This window comes from Lepus europaeus, chromosome 10 (genome assembly GCF_033115175.1).
Source record: "Lepus europaeus isolate LE1 chromosome 10, mLepTim1.pri, whole genome shotgun sequence".
NCBI lineage: Eukaryota > Metazoa > Chordata > Mammalia > Lagomorpha > Leporidae > Lepus > Lepus europaeus.
The window spans coordinates 5,631,667-5,650,493 of NC_084836.1; the positions used below are offsets into that span (position 1 = coordinate 5,631,667).

The following is an 18,827-nucleotide window of genomic DNA, read 5'->3' on the forward strand; positions in this document are numbered from 1 at the left end:
TGTGTCTGGTAACAAGAGCTGACACTTGGCAGCACTCAGTCTGAGCCAGGCAGGCTCTGTTCTGCTTCTCTGTGCATTAGCTTATTTAATACAGTCTTTTCCCACTCCAAACTACATATTGGGGGCAAGATGGGGGCTTGGGCACCCCAGAACCAAGAAGACTGGTTCTCCAGAGATCAGGTCTTCCTGCATGAGGTTCCATGGTCCCTTTGGTTAACACAGGCAAAACCAGAAGGAAGTGAGTGGCTGGAGTATGAAGCATGAAGGCCAGCCAGGGCGCAGCCACAGGGCAGAGGAGTTACCTGGGGCAGGACACCCCTCGGCACGTGGCGGAGCCACAGGCCTCCTATAGGACCTTGAGCAGGCCATGGCTGCCACTGTGGGCCTCACTTTCCATTTCTGTCTGACGGGCCCTTGAGTCTGCTCACCTGCTGTTCTGTGGGCTGCGATCCTCTCGTTGCTTTGATGTTCCTGGATGGGTTCCATGCAGGTTGTGACTTGGGCGGCCTCATCTGCTCATTGATTTTTCCTGGTCAGGATGCCTTCTCCCCTCTCACGCCGCAGTCAGCCAGCCTGGTAGGCAGCCTCTGAGTAGCCTGCTTGTTGTTCCTCCCGGCCCCACTGGTACTGAGGCCCAACACCATGCCTCGTACAGTGTGCAGGGGGTGCAGGGTGGGTGTCTGTGGGGCTGGCTCTGTGGGGCTGCTAGCCATGGAGCAGGGAGGGGGCTTCCCTGAGCACAAGCTTTGGATGGGTCAGACTGACTGACGCCCGGCCCCACTGTGCCTGTGCTGGGTGATGGCGGGCTGCTCACTGCCCTGAGCCTGTTTGCCACCCCATGGGGCACCTGGGCTGGACTAATGGAAAGGAAATGGTGCTGTGGTTCCTGCATGGGCACTGATGATCCCCTGTGAGGATGCAGCCTTCGCCGGTGACCTACATTAATGTCCCCCATTACACAGACTGAGGTACAAGAGCTTAGGGAGCTTGCTCAATGGGTGCTGCCCTCTGCCCTTCGTTACATCCCACTTACTACCAGAGAGGACCGAGACAGACTGTGATGCAAGGAGCCCACTGGAGGCAAGACAGGCCAAGGGAGCCCCGAGCCCTGGGACTGGCGGAGGGGACAGGGGATGGAAAGTAGACTGAGGTCACTGGGGTCCCCATGCAGGTCTGTCCTGACTTGCCCAGAGGGATCTGTGGAAGACGGGAATGACAGCCACCAGTGTGTGGGGGCGGGAGCCAGGGGGGCCCACAAAGCCACAGCCCTTAAGGGCTGTTTCCCTGCCCGCCTCACTCAGCAGGGCACGGGGTTGCTCAAGAGCACTGCAGGGCTTCAAAGCCTGGCGCTGCCACGCACCAGCTGTGTGGTCTCAGCCTGTTTCCTGCGCTGAGCCTCAGTTTCCACAGCTGTGAGCCGGCTCATTACTGTACTTCCTCCCAGAGCCTCTGGGAGTGCAGTGTGATGTAGTGCAGGCAGCGCCCCAGCAGCGCCCAGCACACGTGAGGGCTGTAGTAGCGGCCTCTGTTGGTGACCCCTCCAGCCAGCTGACTGTGTGCACACATCAAGCCCAGGGAGCCTCCTCCTGGGCCCCGAGCTAAGCCGCCCGCCTCAGGGCCGAGGGCTGAGCTTGGGGAGCTGACGTAGAGGAACAGCCTCTGAGAACTGGTGTGCTGGCTCCCACTGCTGGCGTGACAGACATCCTGATGAATATGTCCCGTCAGGAAGCTTTTAGAAGAAATTTCCGGAACACTCTCCTAGCTCACAGGGCCCGTACACAACCTGAACTTTGGATAACATTCTAGTTGTGGCTTGGTCACCACTTGCTAGGGGCCCTCCCTCTCCTGTGCCTCAGTTTCCCCATCTGTAAAATGGGGCATTAACCCTACCCACCTCAGAGGGCCATGTGACTCTGCTCGCGTGAGACTGCTTTGTAAACCCAAAAGTACCTCACAGCTGCTGAGATCTTTTGGGTTTGTTTCTGGTCATTCACCAGCCAGCCAGGAGCAGACAGCTGTGCGGGGTCATGTGTCATGTGTGTGCTGACCCTGGGGATGGACAGCCATGCAGTGTCAGTTCTGGTCCCAAGAGCTCCCTGAGTTGTGGCCTCTCTAAAAACCTTGAACTTTGTAATTTCTAAAGAAGGTGGAAGGCCCCGCGGGGGAAGCGCTGGTGCCTGGTCCTCTCAGGTGGCCCGGTCCACCGGTGTTTTTGGAGCAGCTCTCTGTGCTGGGCACTGGACTGGCTGATGGGGTGGAGGCCAGCACTCAGCCTGGGAGGGATAGGGAAACTCACAGCTGAGTGCCCGATGGCCAGGCTTCAGGGTGGCTTCTCTAGAAGAGGTGGCTGCAGGGAGGCTGGTGAGATGGTGTAGAAGGGGGCGCGGCTCTGCTCCAGCCCCCGAGATGGCGTAGAAGGGGGCGCGGCTCTGCTCCGGCCCCCGAGATGGCGTAGAAGGGGGCGCGGCTCTGCTCCAGCCCCCGAGATGGCGTAGAAGGGGGCGCAGCTCTGCTCCGGCCCCCGAGATGGCGTAGAAGGGGGCGCGGCTCTGCTCCGCCCCCGAGATGGCGTAGAAGGGGGCGTGGCTCTGCTCCGTCCCCCCCCTCCCCCCCCCCCCCGACCCCCAGATGGCGTAGAAGGGAGCCGGCTCTGCTCTGGCCCCCAGCACCCAGGAGAAGGCCCTGAAGCCTACCGTGACCTGCACCACCTTGCTTCCACTGCGCCTCTAGCTTTCTTGTTTCACTTGAATTGCACTGGACTCCTTTCCCTCCACTGGAAATCTGCCTGCTCCCTCTGGCCTCAGGGCCTTTGCTCAGCTGTGCCCTCTGTGGAGCTCTCTTCCACTTCCCTTGCAACAGGACTGCTTCTCCCCTTCTTATCTGTCCCAGTGTGCGGAGTCCCCAGACCCAGGGTCTCCGTTTTACACCCTCTGTGCACCTGCCACACTTTCTTACTAAAGCACATCCTGGGTGCTAACCGATGACTGATGTGAGGACCCATTTCCTAACAGCCCCATGGGATCATAAGCTGTGTGGCACTAGGCACCCTTGGGCTGAAGCACTGTTGAGTGAATGAACGAGCGAATGCTGAGGCAGGAAGAGGAGGCGCCTTCTGCTGTGGGAGCAGACAGGCGGAGACAGGAGCACACCGTACTCGGTTTGGCAGAGGCAGAGGCAGACCGGGGAAGCAGGCTGGGGAGCAGAGCTGAGCCAGACGAGGACTTCGCATTCCAGGCGCACAGGGATACACACGAGTGCCCGAAGCCACTCGGGATCCACTGGGAACTTTCTGGTCGGGGTGTGACGTCAGAGTGGCTTTTGGGGGCGGGGCGCCGACTGAGTCCTGGCGAATCCTCTGGCTCCCGCTGCGCTGCTCCCCAGCCTCACACCTGTGCGTTGGCAGGTCTCAGGAGCTGGCAGGGAGACGCAGGCCAGGAGCCTGGCGTGGGGTAGCCGCCTCCCAGACAGTCTGGTGGCAGAGCGGCCATTGCCGTCACTGGACGGAGAGACGGACTGGAGGGGGCTTCGGAGTCCCCACTTTTGAGCCCCCCTCATGGAGAGTGCAGTCCCCCCTCTGCATCCTGGGGTCTTCTCAGTGGCCCAGGACTCACCACACGGAGGACCAGCCTGTGGCGGAGCTAAGCAGGAATATTTCTGTCTAACGTCCAGCTAAGGAAGACGTCCCTCCCGGCCTCTGTGGGGAAGCAGCGGATGTGGCCACGGCTCGGGAGTCTGGGGCAGGTCCCACCACTGAGCAGCTGGGCACCTGCTTAGTAACCCTGGTTATCTCCTCTGCTGTGAACTGGGGGTTCTGATGTTGTGAAGGTTGAGGTCAGGCCACACATCCGGAGCCCAGAGCACAGGGAACACTGGAAGCCCAGGAAGTGCAGTGGCCATTATCATGGCCGAGCTTTTCTCCACGGCTTGAATTCTTAGCAGGAAGCTTGGGTTTAGGGCTTAAAAATGAAGAGCATGTCAACAAAACAGGATGGAACAAAGTCTTTTCCCAGCATGCCTCAGCATGTGGCACTGCCTGCCTGTGGAGCCCAGACAATGATGTGGCTAAAAGTCTCGAGCTTTCAAGCAGAATAATCCCGATGGGAAGGAACCTCCCCATTGTTAGCTCCTGATGAAGCGATGCAGGGGCTCTGCAGCCCTGTTTGCCCGGCTTCACGCTGCAGCTCTGCCCCCTCCCAGCCGCTCTGTGCCTCAGTTTCCTCAGGTGCCAAATGAGGCAAGACCAGGCTGCTTGTGAGGACTGCTCAAGGTGTAGCAAGGTGAAACCCTCAGAGGAGACCTCCGTCACACGCACTGTTACACTGGTCCTCACTCTGTGCTGCTCCGAGGGGCTCAGTGGGGGCTCTGGAGCCAGACGCTGAGTCCAGATCACAGCTCTGCCCCTTGCTGGCCGTGTGACTTGGGCAAATCCCCCTCTCCGTGTGGGCCCATTTCCTGCCCTGCCAGAGGAAGACGACAGCCCCTGCCTCGCAGAATTATGGTGGAGTGAATGGGATCACCCAGGTAAGGTTCCTGACTCCCTGGAGCCAGGCGGATCACCTGGCCCCTTCCCCCACACTCCCAGCTTACACAGGAAGACACTGAGACTTGGCGCCATTGCCTGATCTGCTGCGGGACACCTGTGGGTAAGAGCAGGCTGGCCCCAGCTCAGGGAACCAGCAGGGGCAGAAGTGTGGAGCTGGGCAGGGGGATGATCTTCCAAGCGACCAGGCTGTGGGGCTTCTAGATTGTCTTGCCATCTGCGCAGGTGTTAGGTCTGTGTTCCCTGCAGGAAGGCGAGTGAGCTGGTGCACAGTGGCTCTCAGTGGGGTCTCTCAGGCCCTCTGGCCTCCGGGACCTCAACACATAACTTGTGGGGAGAGGCTGGTGCTGAGCCTACTGTCATTGCACCAAATGTCTCCTCCTGTCTTCCCAGTGTCGCCCGAGTGCCAGTAAACCGGGTGGTTAGCAGTGTAAACTCTGAAGCTCTGAGTTCAAATCCCAACTTGGCCTCCTCCCAGCTGTGCGACTTCAGATAAGTTACTTACACTCTCTGTGCCTCGGGGATCAGTCTGTGAAACGAGTGACAGTAGTAACAGTCATCAGATCGGTGCAGCCATTAAGTGGGTTGCACAGCGCCTGGTTCACAGTAAGCTTGACTTTGTTTGGGCTGCATGGTCACCGTGACCATTTTTGTGGACATGCTGCTCCACCCTGCCTATATAGGCTGGAGGCCTGCAAGAGGCAGGCACATGTCTGCCCTGCAGATACCTGTAGTCCAGGGGGAGAGATGGACACATTCACAAACAGCCCAGAGAGACCAGCGGGCATCAGCTTCCTTCTCCCTTACCCATGTCCACAGCCTCATCTCTTTCCCCTGCCCTGGGCACAGTGGGAAGCTTGGGATTGCTTGCCCTCTGGGGGCCCCTGCTCTTAGCTTCAGACATGACCTTGACTGAGAAAGCATCCATCTGAGCCCTGGGCTCAGGTGCCGTGTGCAGTGAGGTATGTCCTCACAGCCCGGGGCCACCTCTGCTGCTCTGTGCACGTTCAGCGTCCCGGGGCTTTGCCTGCTCGGGACAGGCCCAGCAGGATGCTGTTAACCAGAGACTTTTGTCAGCGGCCTCCTGGAAGACTAGAGGTGAGGGCCCACGCATGGGAGCAGGAATTCAGGTCCCTCTTGGTGTGCTACGGTTAGCAGGTGGCCCCTCCTGAGACGAAGGAGAGCTGGCGCCTGTGTGCGAGCTCCAGAGAACCAGCGGGCGAGAGGAAGGACATTGCCTGCCGCCGAAGGCACCGACACCCGGCTCGCGTCACACAAGTCACTGATCTGCCGAGCAGGGCCAGTCTCCTCCATCAATCCGTGCTGACAGATGGTAGCGGAACCAGTGACCTAGAGGCAGAAGGCTCCATTTGTAATCCCGGAGCGGCCCAGGCGCCTGCAGGAGGGCAGAGGAGTTTGTAATAAAAGGAGTGACACAGGTTTGCAAAGCTGTCTTGGAGCCGGAAGAGGCGGGAGAGGATTCGTGTTGCTCCTGGAATTGATACACACTGATTCTGCTCAACAAGTCTTTCTTTTTTTTTTTTCTGTAGTGGACTGTGTTAGGAGAAAGACAAAACCCGACCTAATCAGAAGTGCTTTCCTTAAAGAGTTCAAAGTGTGGTAGAAAACGCAGGACTCAAACACTTGAGGCCACCTGAGACCAACAGAAGTCACCAACGTGACATGAGAGGAAGGGGCTCCGAGTTGCTGAGCGCCTGCCCCACGGGCTCTCAGAAGCTCCCCGAGTCCACACCGCGGCACCGCAGCTGGTGCTGCCACGTGCCTGTAGTGAACCGAGCTCTTTCTGCAGCTCTTCTTCAGATTGCTGCGACACTCACTCGGGAGGCAATGCTTTCACATGAAGAAGCCAAAGCTGAGGCGAAGTGAGCGGTTCAAGACCACGCAGCACGGGCGGCCGGCGCTGTGGCGTAGTAGGTTAAGCATGGCATCCCATATGGGCGCTGGTCCATGTCCCAGCTGCTCCACTTCTGATCCAACTGCCTCCGGACAGCCTGGGAAAGCAGTGGAGGACGGCCCAAGTGCTTGGGCCTCTGCATCCGCATGGGAGACCCGGAAGTAGCTCCTGGCTTCTGGCTTTGCATCGGCCCAGCTCCAGCTGTTGTGGCCATTTGGGGAGTGAACTCTTGGATGGAAGACCTTTCTCTCTCTCTCTCTCTCTCCCTCTCTCTGTAACTCTGCCTCTCAAGTAAATAAAAAAAAAAAAATCTTTAAAGAAAAAGAAAAAAAGACCACGCAGCACAAGAGTCACCCAAATCAGTCTGTTGGTCGTGATGCCCATGCGTGTCCTTGTCATGCCATGCTGGGGACGTTCCTGGTGGAGGCCATCTGGGCAGTGTTCCAGTAGGGTCAGTGTCAGGACGGGAGCAGACAGGAGCTGGGGCTCCAGTCCTCTTCATTCTTTCCCGTTTGAATGAGACTCTGCCACAGCTCGTCCACCTCGCTCGACCCGTGGAACACAGTGCGTGGAGGAAGGAGAGAGGAATGACGGGGGATGAGGAAATGGCTTCCCTTTTCCTGAATTCTCTCAAGAAAGTGAGGCTGCCCCTGGCACTGGGTCTGCAGGAAATGCCTGTGCATCCCACCCTTTCTGTCCAGGGACTGGACAGGGGTCTGTGCACGTCCTTCCCCCTCCCTCTCAGCCCTGGCCCAAGCAGAAGCAAGGCACTGGCCTCTGAGAAGTCTTGGTGCCCGAGAATTTGAAAATGAAACTCAGAAGAACAATGGGAACAGCGGGCAGGGCCTGTGGCCTGTGGCGCTCTGACTGGCACGCGGGAGGTGCCGGGGAAAAGTCCGGACCCACCCGGGAGCAGTCCCTGCCTTCCTCAGCTACCTCCCCTGCCACGGGGCCCTGCCTGGGTGGCCCTGGGGAACTGTACCCAAACGCACAGGCATCTGGGTGCCGGCCACACCTGGTTCCTGTCAGCCACCACCTGCTGCCTGAAACACTTTTCCTGTCCCCATTTACCTCCGGGTCGGGTTCCTGGAAGAGGAAGCCACACAGCCCTCCAGCGTCTCGGACGGATGGACTAGGCAATGCCCGCCAACACGAGGGGCTTTAATCCAAGTGCTCTCCCCAGTGCAGCAACGGGAAACAGGCCCAAAGTGGGGAGAGGATTTGGCCGGGTCACTGGGCGAATCAGAGGCAGAGTCGCAAATGCTCCAGACACGGGCGTTCTACCCGCGTCTCCTCACACGGCACGGACATCCAGCAGTGGTTGGGATTATGTTTTCTCAAGATTTATTTATTTGAGAGGCAGAGTTATGGGGCAGAGAGGGAGGGGAGGGGGGATGGATCTTCCATCTGCTGGTTCATTCCCCCAATGGCCATGACCCCTAGTTGGGCCTGCCTGAGCCAGGAGCTTCTTCCGGTCTTGCACGTGGGTGCAGGTGTCCAAGGACTTGAGCCTCCTCCACTGCCTTCCCAGGCCATAGCAGGGAGCTGGAGGGCAAGTGTAGCAGCTGGGCCTCGAACCGGTGCTCCCAGGATGCTGGCGTTGCACTCGCTACACCGCAGAGCCAGCCCCAGTGGGCGGGATCCTCGCGGGGCGGTGGAGTCACACCTGTCTGAGCCCGGGCGCCAGAAGCTCTAGCCTGGGGTGCGGCCAGCGGCCAGCGGGGCACTGCAGCTTCCGAACGACGGCCGCTGGCATTCGCGGAGCTTCTGGTCCACACGCGAGGTAGGTGGGCCTCCCCCTCGCGTTTACTTAGGGGGAAACGGGCCGAGAGGCCCCAGTCGTTCACCCACAGACCCGGGGCGCGGCCGTGCGCTGCCCAGGGGGCCCAGCGGGTGCACGGCCTGGCCGGACCACGCAGGTTGCAGGAGGGGGCCGGACGCGCGGTTCTGGCGTGGGAGGCTTCAGGGAACTCCAGAAATTCCAGCGAGGGAGTCCGGGGCACCAACTCCCCAGAAAGTTGGCTCGCGGCCACCCCCGCGACGGCCGCGAGCCAGGGGCCGAGATGGCACAGGGCGCGCGGCGCGCGGGGGCAGCCCGGCGCGTCCGGCCGCGGGGCTCGGGGGCTCCGGGGGCCCGGGGGGCCCGGCCCGGCGCGCGCCGGCCTCGACGCCGCCGCACGCGGGAGGGCACGCGCGCGCCGCCCCGCCCCCGCCGCCCCGCCCCCGCCGCGCGCCCCGCCCCGCCGCGCGCCCTCCCGCCCGCCCGCGCGCCGCGGCCCGGCGCCTCCCGATTGGCCGCGCGCCGTCACCTGACGCTCTGTTATTTCCTGTGTGTTGGGAGAATGGAGAGAAAAAACCCGGAGCCGAGCCGCCTTCGGCCCCTACGAGGCGGCCACGGCCTCCGCCGGGGGAGCCCGCCCTGAGGCGCGCCGGGCCGCGGAGCCAGCGAGCGAGCGAGCGCGCGGGCCGGCGCGAGCCTCGAGGGGCCGCGGCCCCGGCCCGCCCCGCCGCCGGCTGGGGCGTCCGAGCTGGAGGCGGCGGAGCCACCCCCGCCCCCACCCCGCGCAGCGCCGCCCGCCGCCGCCGCCGCCTCCCCGCCTGCCCCCGGCGGAGGGCGAGGGACGGGGCGCGGGGCGCCCGCAGGTAACCGCCGTGCGGGCCGAGGGGCAGGGGCCAGGCCGGCGGGCCCGGCCGGGGGTCTGGGGGCGCGGGGCTCTGTCCGGTCCGGCCGGGGAGTGCGGAGCCCTCCGGACTCCGGGCCGGGGCTCGGGTGCTGGCCCGGCCTAGGGTCCCGAGGGGCAGCGACCCGACCTGGCGGCAGCGCGCGCGGGGGTCCGGTCGGGCCGAGGGCGCCCGTCCTGGCCGGAGGGAGGGGGAGAGGTACCTGTTCGCAGCCGCGGGTGCGGAGCCGGAGGGAGTGGACGGGCAGCGCCCCGGCGTCGGCGGGCCAGTGCCGGCGGCCCCGGGGTCCCGTGGCGCTCGGCCGGCGTTGCGGCTGGAGGCGAGGCCGGCCGGAGGGCCGGGCTTGGGCGGGCGGGGAGGGGCCTGGCCGGAGGGAGCCGCGTCGGGGCGCCGGACCCTGCTCGCCGCCGCTGAACACCTGAAGCCATGTGGACGCGGCCGCTTCTCGCCTGTTGGGGGCGGAGGGCAGGTACCGCCGCGGGGCGCGGGACACTTCCTGCGCGAGGCGGGCTCCCCTCCCCCGCCGCGGGTGCGGGGCGCTGCGTGGGAGCCGGGGGTCTCGGAGCGAACCTGCGATCGCCTGGCAGGCGGAGGGGGCTGCAGGCTGCTTGTCCCTGCTTTCGGGGAAAAGTGGCTGACGGAGAGCCGAGGGCCAGCCCGCGGCGCCCGCGGCTGGAGGTGGGACACCTCGGCGCGCCTGCCCGCGAGTGAAATTTGGGGAGGGGGCGGTGCCGAGGGGCGGCCGCCTGCCTCGGTTTGTGGGTGGGGATTATTGTCTCTTTGTGGTTGTGGGTGCCAGTGCCGGTTGCCGGTGGCTCAGCCCTTCAGCTTACCCTTAGGGGACAGATCAAAATTAGGATTTCCCCTCTTTTCCCTCGTAGATTAGATGACTCTGGTAACTGCTGTAAAATGGATGGAATTCTAGAGCTATTACCTAACAGGCTGATCTCTGGATGGTAATTGGACCCTTATGTTAACAGTCTTACTGAAGAACGAAGTTTTATTAGGAAACATCTTGCATGGGGTAGCTGCTTTGGTGAATGGGGAAACTGCTGAATTCCAGCGTGGGAGACCTGGAACCTCCTTCAGCGTTGCCACCAAGTAAACCGTAGTCCTCGACAAGCTACCTGTGCTAGGCTGCCACTCTGCTGGGCGACTGCCTTAACAGGTCAAACAACGTGGAGTTGGGGCTTTGCTTTTTGTCTTTCCCTAGCTGGTGCTCTCCCCCCCCCCCCCCGCTGTCTTCGGCCTTGGGCGGTTTACCTGAAAGATGCAGGTGGTACCTCACCCGGTCTCAGGAAGCGGCCTGTCTTGCCTTTGGCCTCCAGCCTCGCGGGTGTCCAGTGGGGATAAAGGTGGGCGAGGGTGCCCTCTTGCCTGTGCTGTCCTGAGCCTCAGAACAGAGAGTGCAGGGTTGTTCAGCCTGTGCTGGTTCCTTGTATTTCCTTTTTTTTTTTTTTTTTTTTTTTGTGCCCCCCAATCTTTGGTGGAAGAAGTTGTAAAAGAGACTTAAGTTAGAAGAGTGTGTGACTACTTGAGAATTGCAGACAACCTGTGATGGATCTGAGAGTTCCAGGACCTTTCTGTACTGGGGGTCATGGACGGATCTGTCTAAAAACTCTTTCAGGGACGTTTGGCATCTGGCTTACTTCTGGGCTTCCCGCGTCACTCAGCATTCGCAGAACAGGGATGAGACGGCGTTCTGAAGTGTCTCCTGTGGAATTAAGTGTCACCTCAGGGCGCACTGATTATTAGCAGCCCTGATTCATTCCCTGATGATGGCAGGCTGCTCTCTTTCCATGCTGAAGAACCCCAATTAGTTCCACTGATTTTACGGTGTGTCAGGGCCTCAGGCTGTACTTCTGACTGGTGAGTACTTCTAGATCAACCTCAGGATTTGGTCTTGTTTGTCTTAAGTTTTCAGTACCGTGATGCCTGGGGGACAGGCGCCTAATGCGGGGCAGTGTGTCTGAGATCACGTTTTTGTTCCACCTGTACAGTCATAAAGGAGGTAGGCTCAGAACGCCGAATTTGGAGATGGTTTGCTAGAAGTTTTCTTGTTTAGCAGTAGGCCCAACACGTGGTAGACCTTTATATGGGTACACAGTTTTAAAGGTTTTCTTAGTTGAAAGGCAAAAGGAGAAAGAGGTGGAATCTCCCGTCTACCGGTTCCCTCCTGAAGCCAGGAGCCGGGAGCTCCATCTGAGGCCCAGGTGGTGGCAGAGGTCCCAGTCCTTGTGTGGGCACCACCACCTTCACAGGAACATTGCCTGGAAATGGCATCAGAAGCTGAGCAGCTGGGACTTGATAAAAGGATGGGGGGGAGGTCCCAAGCAGTGGCGTAACCCTCTGAGCCACACTGCCTGCCTTTGCACCGGTGAATTATTTGGAGTTTCCCATGGTAAGCAGTTTATTTTTTTTAGAATTTGAGGTATGACCTTGTATTTTGTGTGGGATTTTAAAAACCTTAGTTGCTCAAGTTATAAGCAGTTATGCTCATGTGTGTATTATGGTTATCTTATGGCTTATAAGGAGCAATTTTTTATAAAACTTTTATTCTACTGAAGTATTTTATATGCATGTAAGATGAGGTTTCTAAATTGATAAGATGTCACATGACATGGCATTTAGGCTTCACAAAATTTTTTTAAAGATTTATTTGTTTGAAAGGCAGAGTGACAGAGAGAGGTCTTCTATCCTCTAGTTCACTCCCCAGATGGTTGCAGCGTCCAGGGCTGGGCCAGACTGAAGCCAGGAGCCAGGAACTTCTGGGTCTCTAATGTGGGTGCGGGGCCCAAGGGTTTGGGCCATCTTCCACTGCTTTCCCTGGCTCACTGGCAGGGATCTGGATTAGAAGTGGCGCAGCCTGGACTTGAACTGACATCCTATGGGATGCCAGTGTTGGAGGCAGCAGCTTTACTTGCTATGGCACAACTCCAGCCCCCACATAATATTTTTTTAAAGATTTATTTTATTTATTTGAAAGAGTTACAGAGAGAGGTTGAGACAGAGAGGTCTTTCATCCGCTGGTTCACTCCCCAGATGGCTACAGTGCCCAGAGCTGTGCTACTCTGAAGCCAGGAGTTTCTTCTGGGCCTCCCATGTGGGTGCAGGGGTCCAAGCACTTGGACCATCTTCTGCTTTCCCAAGCCAAAGCAGAGAGCTGGATCGGAAGAGGAGCGGCAGGGTCTAGAACCGGTGCCCATGTGTCATGTCGGCGCTTCAGGCCAGGGCTTTAACCTGCTGTATCACAGCGCCGGCCCCCCTATGTAATATTTTTTTAAAAAAGATTTATTTGAAAGGCAGAGTGACAGATAGGGGAGAGGGAGAGACAGAGACAGAGATCTTCATCCACTGGTTCACTCCCCAGATATCTACAGCAGCTGGTACTGGGCCAGACTGAAGCCAGGAGAAAGGAGCTCCATCTGAGTCTCCCACATGGGTGGCAGGAACCCAAGCACCTGGGCCATCCTCCGCTGCTTTCCCAGGTAGGGAGCTGGCTCGGAGGTGGAACAGCCGGGACTTGAACCTTTGTCCATGTGGGATGTCAGTGTTGCAGGCTGGGGCTTTACCCCACTGCACCATAGCACCGGCCCACTTTCATTTTCTTTTTGTGGAGGTTAAAAAAAAAAGACTAACAAAATAAAGCAAAATAATGAAATCCTATGTATTGGTGTAAAACAATGCATCAAAGTTGTACATTGGAAACATACTGAAACTAAGGCTTTTATAGTAGATCATAATTTGGTCATGTTTCATTTAGACTAGTTTTTTGATTATTAGATTGTTTAAAGTTTTTTAATACTCGTACCTGAAGTGTGGGTGAAAAGGTTGTCATGGTGACAAACACACTCAGTACTTTCTGCATTAGAGCTGTGTTTGCTTTGTAGGTAATGACAGCCCAGCAGGATGATGGTCTGTCTAATGTGAGTTGTTGCTGTATCTCCTTGCTTCTATTTTATGCTTGATTGTAAGGAGTTAAGAAAGAGAAAGGATGAGCTCCGGGGGAAAGTCCTTCATGGTGCTGTGTATGTGTAAGTAGTTCTGTAGGGAACGGTGGAAGTTTGTTGGAATACTCAGCTATCAGCCTGACGGGCAGATGGTTTCCACATTTGAGCACCACATCCCTGAATGCAGATTGAGGTCGACCTGTGTGTGTGCACACTTCCATTTTCACCAAGAAGTATTTATAGACGCTGTTTTAAGCATGGGAGAAGCAGTGGTGGGTGAGATGGAGAAAGAGCCTGCTCTGGAGCTGGATTGTAAAACAGTAAGTAAACAAGCATGTCAGGTAGTAATAGCTGTAATGAGAATTAAAAATAATAATAATCACCAAAACACAAGCATGCCCGGTGTGACCGTGAACCCAGATGCCCAGAGTAGTTGCAGAGGAGTCCCTGTTCCGGAGCTTTCCCGCCAGTGGGCAGTTGGCCTTGACCTGTGAGGTGGGTGAAAGCCTGTGAACAGCGTGAATGATCTGCATTGGCCCTGACCACCTTGGAAGTTACTCCAGGTGGGTTTGCTGAAGGCCTCCTTCTGCTTGTGTCTTTGTGATTTGTGAGTAGAGACCTGGCTCAGAAGAATTTAAGGGGGTGGGTTAATGGTACCTTGTAGAGGCTAAGGAAGGGGAATGTTGTCTGCTCTTCCTTCCTCCCTCCCTCCCTCCCTCCCTTTCTCTCTCTCTCTCTCTCTCTCTTTCTCTTTCTTTCTCTCTTTCTATCTCTCTTTCTTTCTTTCTTTCGATTTATTTATTTGAAAGTCAAGGTTACACAGAGAGAGGGAGATACAGATATCTCCGTCCACTGGTTCACTCCTCAGATGGCCATAATGGCTAGTACTGGGCTAGGCTGAAGCCAGGAGCTCCTTCCAAGTCTCCCAGTTGGGTGGCGGGAGCCAAGTACTTGGGCCATCTTCACTGCTTTTCCCAGGCCAACAGCAAGGAACTTGATTGGAAGTAGAGCAGCCAGGACACAAACCGGCACTCACATTGTATGCTGGCGTTGCAGGCAGTGGCTGTACCCTCTACACCATTAATGCTGGCTCTTGCTCTCTGTTTTTCTAAAAATTGTTCTGATAAAAAAGTGAAGAAATGTGTTGTAGCATTGGTGAGTGCTGGGCAACAGAAGAAACAGCTTTCGGTTGTGTTTGTGTCTTTGCTGAGGTTTAGACTGGGATGTTAAAGTCATTATACTTTGCCTAAGCTTCAAATGAAGCTGGCAAGCATTGGTGGTTTCTGTATGTAGGGCATTTTGTGAGTATCGCTTCCAGCACAGGCTCCCCAGTGACGGAGGAGACCAGCATGACTGCAAGCAGAGGCTCTGGCAGGGCAGCAAACAGTGTGCGTCTGGCGGGCTTCCTCAGCTGCAGCCCGGAGAGCGCGGCCTCTTTCTTCCCAGCCAGTTAGCAGCCAGCGTGCCTTCTCCCACCCTTTCTGTGTGCTCTGATTTGAGAGCTGGAAGAAATTGAAGAGATTGTCTAGTCTAACCTTTTGGCTTTATAACTTTGGAAAGATGCCAGCCAAGAGGGTGGAGAATTGCTCAAGTTCATGCAGCTTTGTACTGACAGAATCAAGGGAAAGACCCTGTTTTTGGCCAAGTAAGCCATGTTCTCATCAGACTCCACGCTCTTCCCGAAGCACTGATGACTGATAGGCTCCTGAGTGGGAAAATGACGGAAGCCTTGGGTGCTAAGGTACTTGGGGTAGGGGAGACCATGCAGTTCCAATCCTAAGAAATCAGGGGGGATGGCATTGTGGCATAGCAGGTTAAATTGCTTGTGACACTAGTATTCCACGTCTGAGTGCTGGTTTGCATCCTGGCTGCTCCACTTCTGATCCAGCTTCCTGCTGGTGTGCGTGGGAAGGTGGCAGAGGACGGCTCAAGTACTGGTCTGCTGCCACTCGTTTGGGAGGAGTGGAGTTTCTGGTTCCTGGCTTAGGCCTGACCTCAGCCAGTGGATGGAAGATCTCTCTCTCTCCCTGTCCTGAGGCCCCTGTACCCCAATTGCTCTGCCTGCCAGCCTTCCTTCTTTCCTTTTTTAGATTTATTTAAATAAAGAAAGGGGAGAGGGAGATACCGTTCATCTGTGGGTTCAACTCTCCAAGTGGCTGCAACGGCCCAGGCTGGAGCCAGGAGCTTCTTATGGGTCTCCCACATGGGTGCAGGGACCCAGATACTTGGGTCATCTTCCACTGCTTCCCCAGATGCATTCTCAGGGAGCTGGATTGGAAATGGAGCAGCCAGAACTCCAACCAGCACCCATATTGGATGCCAGCACTGTAGGTAGAGGCTTAACCTATGCCACAGCACCAGCCCCTCTGCTTTTCAAATAAATAAATCTTAAAAAAAAAAAAAAAAAATCAAGGGAGAGATGGTACATTGATCTTGAAAGCAGAGTATGGACAAAGAATATTGTCCTGCTATTACTTTTCTCTTTGTTCAAACAATTGGCATTTACTTATTTGTTTAAAGGCAGAGAGAAACAGAGATCTTCCATCTTCTGTTTCATGCCCCAAATGCCTGCACTAGCTGGAGCTGGGCCAGGCTAAAGCTAGAGCCTAGAACTCACATTCTAGATCTCCTACATGGGTGGCAGAGAATCAGGTACCTGAGCCATTACCTGCTGCCTCCCGCTGTGCACGCCAGCAGAAAACTGGAATCAGCAGGACTGGGAGTCAAACCCAGGCTCTTGGATAATGGGAAGTAGGCTTCCCAAGTGGCCCCTTAACTGTCGGGCCAAGCACCCCTCCCCACCAGTGCTACTTCATAGAGATGTTTAGTGTGTGGTGGGGCTGATGCTGTGGTGCAGTGAGTTAAGCTGCTGCCTGCAGTGCCAGCATCCCATATGGGCACTGGTTCAAGTCCTAGCTGCTCCGCTCTGATCCAGCTCCCTGCTAATGTGCCTAGGAGGGCAGTGGAGGATAGCCCAAGTGGTTGGGCCCCGGCACCCATATGGGAGACTCAGAAGTTCCTGGCTTCAGCTTGGCTCAGCCCCAGCTATTGCAGCCATTTGGGGAGTGAACCAGCAGATGGAAGATCTCTGTCTCTGTCTCTTCCTGTCACTCTGTAACTCTGCCTTTCAAAGAAATAAAAAAAATCTCCAAAAAAAAAAAAAATGTGGAGCATATTACAGGTGTGTGGCACTCAGTGAATGACAGCTGCCCATTAGACACATGTTCCATGTTGTGCTGTGTAGCAAGATACTCAACTAGAGCAGGTCTGGTTTCTGCCATCCTGTTATTTATTTATTTATTTAAATTTTTGTATGCACAAGACAGTGATACATTATTGGATTTACCGTGGTTTTTTTTTTTTTAAGTTTTATTTATTTGAAAGAGTTACACAGAGAGAGGGGAGAGAGAGAGAGAGAGAGAGAGAGAGAGAGAAAGAGGTGTCTTCTATCCACTGGTTCACTCCCCAATTGACTGCAGTGGGGCGGAGCTGCACCTATTCAAAGCCAGGAGCTTCTTTCGGGTTTCCCACGTGGGAGCAGGGGTCCAAGGGCTTGGGCCATCTTTCACTGCTTTCCCAGGCCATAGCAGAGAGCTGGATTGAAAGTGGAGCTGCCGGGTCCCGAACCAGCGCCCATATGGGATGCCAGTGCTTCAGGCCAGGGTGTTAACCCACTGCGCCACAGTGCTAGCCCCAATTTTTTTTTTTTTTTAAGATTTATTTTATTTATTTGAAAGGCAGAGTTACAGAGAGAGGTAGAGACAAAGACAGAGACATACAGAGAGAGGGCTCTTCCATCTACTGGTTCACTCCCCAAATGGCTGCAGCGGCTGGAACTGAGCCTATCCGAAGCCAGGAGTCAGGAGTTTTTTCCAGCTCTCCTACATGGGTGTAGGAGCCCAAGCATTTGGGCCATCCTCTGCTGCTTTTCCAGATGCTGTAGTGGTGAGCTGGATCGGAAATGGAGCAGCCAGGACTCTAACCGGCGCCCATATGGGATGCTGGTGCTGCATGCCAGGGCTTTACCCACTGAGCCACAGAGCAGGCCCCTTATTATTATTATTTTTTAAATATTTATTTATTTGAAAGGCAGAGGGACAGAGAGAGGCTGGGGTAGAGACATAGAGAGTGAGAGAGCGAGAGTGAGCGAGAAAGGGAGCTTTCATCTTCTGGTTCACTCCCCAAATGGCAACGACAGCCAGGGCTTGGTCAGGCTGAAGCCCGGAGCCAGGAGCTCCATCCAGGTTTCAGACTTGGGTGGCAGGGGCCCAAGACTTGGGCCACGTTCTGCTGACTTCCCAGTCAGGTTGGCAGGAAGCTGGATCAGAAGTGGAACAGCTGGGTCTGGAACTGGCATTTTGATAGGGATGCTGGCATCACAGGCAGCAGTTTAGCCTGCTGCACCACAGTGCCTGCCCCTGTCCTGTGGCTGTTGTGCCCTCAAATGTGAGTCTAGCAGAGAGGCAGTTACTAGGGGCTCGAGGCAGCTGTGGGAGTGTGGGGGCTTCTCAGGAAGAGCATGTGCTTCTCACTGACTCACTTCTCTCCGTCGTTCCTTCCCACCTTTGTCAGACTCCTTTTTTTTTTTTTTTTTTTAATTTTTATTTTGAAAGGTAGAATTGGGGAAAGAGAGATCGATCTTCTCTCTGCTTATTCACTCCCCAAATGGCCACAACAGCCAGGAACGAGCCAGGCTGAAGCTAGGACCCAGGAGCCGCCTCCAGGTCTCCCACATAAGGTGCGGGGCCCAGCACGCGGGCATCCTCCACTGCCTTCCCAGCCACATTAGCCGGGAGTTGGGTCAGAAGTGGGGCAGCCAAGATTGAACTGGTACCCGGATGTGATGCTGGCACTGCAGGGATGGGCCGCAGCACCAGCCCCGAGACCCTCTTTTTTTCAGTGTACTCTCTCCCTGGCTGATCTAAGTATCCCCAGGCACTCTTGATTGTCCAACAACTGATGACTTTCCCATTGACAACTTCAGCTAGACCTTTCATAGCTCCTCCAGTTTTGCTTGACATAACTATGCTTGCATTTTTCACTGATACCGTGACCTTTATAAGCCAAAATGGAATATTTTTTTTAAAAGATTTTTATTTACTTATTTGAGAAGCAGAGTTACAGAGAGAGGGACAGAGAGGTCTTCGATCCACTGGTTCACTCCCTGATGGCCACAATGGCTGGAGCTGAGCTGATCAGGAGCCAGGAGCTTCTTTCAAGTCTCCCATGCAGGTGCAGGGGCCCAAGCACTTGGGCCATCCTCCACTGCTTTCCCAGGCCACAGCAGAGAGCTGGACGGGAAGAGGAGCGGCCAGGACTCCAGCTGGCACTGCAGACAGCAGCTTAGCCCACTATGCCATAGTGCTGGCCCCCAGAATATTTATTTTAAAAATAATGTTCCTTAACCAACACCAAGTGCCCCTTTTTTAGTCTATTACCTCTTTTACTTACCTCCCCCCCAAGATCCACATCTGTAGGTACTTGGTCTTCAACTTTTTTCTTTTTTTAAAGATTGATTTATTTGAAAGTTGGAGTTAGAGAGTTCTTAATCTGCTGGTACGTTCCCCAAATGGCCGCAACAGCCAGGGCTGGGCCACGCTGAAGGCAGGAACCAGGAGCTTCATCTGGTGGGTCTCCCATGCAGGTGCAGGGTCCCTAGTATTTGGGCTATCTTCCACTACTTTCCCAGGCTATTAGCAGGGAGCTGGATTGGAAGTGGAGCAGTCAGGACTTTGAACTG

The 18,827-nt window shown here is 56.2% G+C and overlaps 1 protein-coding gene across 5 annotated transcripts in view; it reads left to right on the forward strand.

Annotated features, from left to right (window-relative positions):
* TCF20 (transcription factor 20) overlaps positions 1–18,827 on the forward strand; it is a 189,189-nt gene that overhangs the window by 79,424 nt on the left and 90,938 nt on the right. Inside the window, exon 1 of one of the 5 annotated variants that reach the window (XM_062202751.1) lies at positions 9,048–9,098. The exons of the other annotated variants lie outside the window; for them this stretch is intronic. The gene's annotated coding sequence lies outside the window, so the exon portion shown is untranslated. Of the gene's footprint in view, positions 1–9,047; positions 9,099–18,827 lie in introns of those variants that run through there. 5 annotated transcript variants of the gene reach the window in all.